The 6100-nt window shown below is 51.4% G+C and overlaps 1 pseudogene; it reads left to right on the forward strand.

The window, feature by feature from the left end:
- The first annotated feature begins 3207 nt into the window (after nucleotides 1-3207).
- On the forward strand, nucleotides 3208-5885 carry LOC102257012 (annotated as a pseudogene).
- Nucleotides 5886-6100: the final 215 nt, after the last annotated feature.

The following is a 6100-nucleotide window of genomic DNA, read 5'->3' on the forward strand; positions in this document are numbered from 1 at the left end:
ATCCCGGACGAGCCCCCAAATGTTATGCCCAGATTTCAGGATCCCCAAGAAACCACATCAGGGAGCCAGCCAGTCCGATGCAAAAGCATAAGAGTCTTTATTCGAGCTAGCTCGGCTCCCCCACCTTGCCGACGCAGCGACAGGAAGCAGAGAGAGAGAGAACTCTGTGTGGAGAGGGGTTTTATAGGGGGTTGGAGTAAGGGGAGGAGAAAGGGCTGTGGCCTTGCCGATTGGCCAGGCGCAAGTCGGTGTCTTGTTCCTGGGTGTGGCTAGCAGAGGCTTAGACTTCCGGGAAGAAGCTCCTTGCCAAGCACATGGCCAAGGTAAGATGGAGCACTTACCCTGGGGCAAGGTGGAGGGCGTAGCCCTTATCCTGGGGCAAGATGGAGGGCGTAGCCCTCGCCCTTTCAGTCCCCACACCCTCTGCCCCCTGCAAAAAGTGGGGGGGGGGAGAAACCCTCCAAACACTTTCTACCAAAGTATCCACTGGTTTGTTCATGCAGCAAACACTGATGAAGGCTCAGAATGGGAGAGGCACTGGGGTCTCAAAGAGGAGCCAGATTTATCCCTGCCTCAAGGCAGCTCCGTCTTCAGTGCAGTCATTAAAAGCAGATGCCACTGCTTTCTTACAGTCAAAGACGGTGCTGCAACTCCCATCAACTTACACAAAAGTTCTTACAGAGAAACTTCCTAACTTACTAGGAGTCAAGTACTTTCCCTTGACAAACAGTTCTAGAGAGGGCAGGCATTGCATTTTGTGATATTTACCCCACACATCACAATACATAGTGAGGTCACATAAGTTTCTTTTAAACAATGAAGCATTTTTTATTCACAGAAAGAGACACCTTCAAACCAAGAATAAGTGACCAGCTCTATATCTAGATAAAGACTAGTCAGTTCCATCAAAAGCTGAGACTCAGGAGTGCAAATTTCAATTAAAATAGTCTCTCTTACATCCGTTGATTTCTTTTTTTCTTTTTAAAATATATATATATATAGACAATATTTTTTTTTATTGTCTAAAGTTTGACATATGTCTGCTTTTTCCCCAATTGACAACCCCCCAGCCATTCCCGCCCCGGGCAAGCCCCCACTGCCCCAGTGTCTGTGTCCATTGGTTATGCTAATATGCATGTATACATGTCCTTTGGTTGCTCTCTAACCACCCCCCACCTCCCTTGCCATTTGTCTCTGGATCTATTTTTGTGGGAAGCCGCCTATTGTCTTCTCTAGCAGAGAGGTGTGGACAAGGAGCCCCCGAATGCTGGTGACCCTTGAGCCCTGGCAAAGGTCAGGGTTATACACCCACCGTTTAGTTGAGACAATGGTAGCTGAAGCAACTTCCCACCAGATAGTCATGTAAATCCTTACTGATAAGATAGTCTGCCTGTTACTGGAACTTGCCTGCCTAAGGGCTATGGGTGTATCCCATAAAATGATGGCAAGGCCTGAGCACAAGCAGAGTCTGTCCTCTTGGGATGGGCTCTCACCTGACCCCCCAATTTCCAAATTATCTCTTGTCTTGTCTCTTTCATTTGTGTGCAGCTCCTCTTCCAGATCCTGAGCCCTGAACCACGTGGGACGTGGGGGAACATACACATCTACACATATTTTTGTTCATCAGTTTATGTTGATCTTTATATCCCACATATGAGTGAGATCATGTGATATTTATCTTTCTCCAACTGGCTTATTTTGCTTAGCATAATGCTCTCCAGTTTCATCCATGCTGTTGCAAATGGTAAAATATATTTTTTTTGATTTCAGAGAGGAAGGGAGAGGGAGAGAGATAAAAACATCAATGATGAGAATCATTGATCGACTGCCTCCTGCACACCCTCTACTAGGGATCGAGCCTGCAACCCAGGCATGTGCCCTTGACCGCAATCGAACCCAGGCCCCTTCAAGTCCACAGGCCGATGCTCTATCCACACAGCCAAACCAGCCAGGGTCCATCCATTGATTTCAAGATGCTCCTGTGTCCACCGCTCCAGGTCTTTCTTCACATTCGGGTGGTCTTCCGGATCCTGGTAGAGTGATCTCACAATGTCCACTCTCCTGTAATTCTCAGGCTTGACTTGGTTTTGGACAACCTGAAGGCGTCACTCTTTTAGGGTGTACACTGGTAGTGTGACGTTGGCAAAAATAGGCTGTCCATCAACGTTGAGAGATGGCACAAATAGTTCAGTTTGGTTAACCAGAAGCTCATCATGTAACCGAAACCATAGTTTGACTGTCTGCCACCAAAGCAAACTCCTGAGACAGGTACTGGTGGAAAAAGGAAAGAGGTTTATTCGAATGCCAGCATCTCCAGAAAATGGGGGACTCTTGTCCAAAGCCCATCTTAGCATCTCAGTGCAGGCAGGGTTTTTATAGGGAGGGAGGGGGGAAGCAGAACAAAGAGGTCAGAAGGAGGGGCAGTGGAGGGGCAGGCAGTGTCCTTGCTGGTCCCAGTATGGATGGTTAAGGTCAGCATATGGGAACTGGTCAGTGCTAGCCGAGTTCCTGCAGTTGGGCAATCTGTGTTAACCCAAGTATGGTCAAGGCCGTTTCTTGTACAAGTAGGAGCTGGGACTGCTGCCTGCAAGATGCTTGTAAGGAAACTGTCAATACATGAGCCCTCTTATCGTTTGTCAGTACATTTTGTTCTTATTTCATTTCATGGTGAGTCAGAGGAGTATAAGTTTTTATTCCCTGTTACGGTTCCCCACTGTGAACCCTTTCCCATGTCTATGGAGCTATTGATCTATTCTCAACCTTCTGGGGGAATGAAAAATGTGAGCCTATTGTAAAGCAGTCTTGTGAGTAAAATGCAGGTATATTTCCTAGGGGCCCCTGTCAGACACCATTTTCCCTGTGTGGGGGTCGGGGGGGGGACAAGTCATAAGGAGGTTTAAAACAATACAGACAAGCATATAAAGAGAAGAGTGGTTAAACCTAAATTAAGATTCCTCCTAACATGGGCCTGACTCCTTGAGAACAGATTCCCACACCAATCTCAGGCTCCTTCCTCCGAAGAGTGGCGTGTGATGGTCTAAGCCAGCGGTTCTCAACCTGGGGGTCTAACAGCCCTTTCACAGGGCTCCCTCCTGCTTGGCCTGGGCCCCAAAGAGGGTCCAGGGGCCAGTGCCCTAAGGCGGGAGGGCGAGTACTCCGCTGCCCCTGGGCTGGGGACCGCCTCCTGCTCTCTCCCACAGGACCACGATGGGACATGGAGGCCCCCGCTCCTTCAGGTGTAAGAACTGTGTGAGCTGCATCATTGGACGCACACAGGGGTCTGGAAGGCATCAGCAATGGCTTCGGATTCAGAGACCCGTGCTGATGGCCCGCTGCACCCCCCACAGTAGTTCAGCAGCTTGGCCATCAGCGCGGGCACCACATGATGGCACACTTGCTAAGGCAAGCAACACTCTCCGTGTTTTCTTGACAAACAGGCAGAGAGCAGCGTCAGTGTACGGAATGGAAGGGGCTTGCATGGCTGCGTATGACAGCACTCAAGGCGCGGCCTGCACCCCGTGCGCAGTGTCAGACCTCCCCGCGAACAGAGTAAAAGGTGTGTTTAGCCTGGAATATGGATGCTGCCTCCTCGGTTGGACAAGAACTTCAAGTGGACTCCTGGGTCGTGTTCCTCTCACAACGCACAACTTTGCTCGGAAGACCTGCCTGACCTTGCCTTCTGTGACACGGGTCAGAAGTTCCTGCTAAATGGACTTCGATGCCAACTTGTGGCTACAAATTTCACGAGCACTGTAGCACCAAGTACCTCCTATGTGTGTGGGCTGGAGTAATGTCGGGCAACTCCCATGGTTTCCAAATCCCACTATTGGCGACAGTGGGTCCCAGCGCTGCCTTCCTTGACAATGCGTCGGACGTGAGAGTCTGTTTCCCGGATCCCTGTGGCTCCCAGCACAGATACCCCACACCCACGCCTTCACATTCAACACCTCCAGCCCCTCCTCGGAAGGTTCCCCCTCCCAGAGGCAGAGGAAATCCACACCTAATGTCCACATGGTCAGCACCGCCCACCCACGGACAGCAGGATGATTGAGGCTGCAACCCGCTGTCAGTGAACCAGTCTCACCGCCAGCCTGGCCCAGCGGCCCCAACGGGCTGCACACAGCCGCAAAGCCCTGTCCCCGCGCATAGAGCGGCACCAGGATCTGGGACCCAGGAGGAAACAGAGCTGCAGGCTGTTACTGGGAAACAGAGGCCAGCGAAGTGATGCTCTCCACTCGGATTGGGCCAGGCTCCTTTGGAACTGTTTACAAGGGCAAGTGGAGGAGACGTTGTTGACACCACGCGAGAGGCCTTCAGGAATGAGGTGGCTGTCCTGCACGAAACACGGCACAAGAACATGCTGCTCTTTATGGGGTACGTGAGGAAGGACAACCTGGCGATTGTGACCCAATGGTGTGAGGGCAGCAGCCTCTACAAACATCTGCATGTCCAAGAGACCAAGTTCCAGATGTTGCAGTTGACTGACATGGCCCGGCAGACAGCTCAGGGAATGGACCACTTGCATGCAAAGAGCATCATCCACAGACATGAAATCCAACAATATATTTCTCCATGAAGGCCTGGCGGAGAAAATTGGAGATTTTGGTTTGGCAACAGTGAGTCGTGCTGGAGTGGTTCTCAGCGGGTTGAACAACCCATCGGCTCTATCCAGTGGATGGCCCCGAGGTGATCCCGGTGCAGGCCAATAACCCGGCCCACGGCAGTGCGCTGCATGAACTCAGGACCGGGAGCTACCTTCCTCCCACATCAGCGAGATCAGATCATCGTCAGGGTGGGCCGAGGGAGGCCTGCACACACCTTCCTAAGCTAGACAAGAACTTCCTCACAGCCATGAAGCGGCTTGTAGCCGACCGTGTGAAGAAAGTAAGGAAGGGGCCTCTTTCCCCCAGATCCTGTCTTCCATTGAGCTGCTCAGTCGGCGCACTTCTGAGCCATCCCGCACGGGGCAGCCCACACGAGGATGCCAACGCATGCACACTGACGGCGCCCGGGCTGACTTTGCACCCGCACTCAGGCCACCAGGGGGAGGAAGGGAAGTCAGCAGGCACCACCTTTCTGCTCCCTTTCCCTGGGAGCAGAGAGCTCATTTGCAGAGAAGCTGCTGCTAAGGACCTTCTAGCCTACTCACAGGGCCTTCCTTCATGTTGCCTTCCTTTCTACCCTTTCTGGTCCTGAAGAAGGAAGCCATTTACAATGCTGGCTTCTCCTGCTCCCTACCTGCATCCTCCATGCTCATGAGCCGAGCCTTCTCCAGATCCACCTGGTTGCTGATGGCAAGATATGATCTGGGACCCCGGCCACTGGCTAGATGAGTATTTTTAGGGCAAGAAAAAGCACCTGGAGGGAAAATGAAGGTAGGCAAACCAGCCATGACAGGGGGACATGTGGATTTTGAATATCAGCTCCTCTGAGGAATGCTTATCACAGGAAGGACTTTTTCTTCAGAGATAGTGGTGAGTGGTGTGGCGCCAAACAGGTAGTTTTGCACATAATGCACCCATCAGCCCAGGACTGTGGAGATCGTGCCGCCTGACGGAGTCTGCTTTGGGACTATGGCACTTGAGTTGGGAGGTGTCCAGTGCGTTGGGATGGTCTTCCAGAAGAGGCGCCCGGCCAACCCTTCCGAGGCTCCACTCCCTCAGGGAGTGTCTCCATCATGCTGACCGCTGTCTTCCAGGAGCTGCCCCTATGGGGCGGGGCCACTGGCCAGCCTTGTCTCTCAAGAGTCATGTCATGTATATGCAAGGAAGCCAGGAATACAGGTTTTCTTGATGATATGGGTTTTAATTTTGTTTTTATTGCACCTGAAAAAATACAGTTATCTGAGGGTTCCTCAATTGTGTTATTTTAATAAAATAAATTAAGTGTAAACAAACAAGTGGCAACTGAGAAACAGTTTGTTCCCCACAGTTAGTTGTACCTGGCCTCTGGTAGGGAAATAACAACTGGTCTTGAAAAACCAAGAGGATCTCCTGGGCCTCCTCATTCATCAGAGTCACCGTTCCTTATTTCATCACCTGCCTGTGCCTCTTCTTACCCATTTCTTTGTTTCCCCCTCATGCCCATTGCTAGGGCCCGG

The sequence above is a fragment of the Myotis brandtii genome, unplaced genomic scaffold, assembly GCF_000412655.1.
Source record: "Myotis brandtii unplaced genomic scaffold, ASM41265v1 scaffold347, whole genome shotgun sequence".
NCBI classification, from domain to species: domain Eukaryota; kingdom Metazoa; phylum Chordata; class Mammalia; order Chiroptera; family Vespertilionidae; genus Myotis; species Myotis brandtii.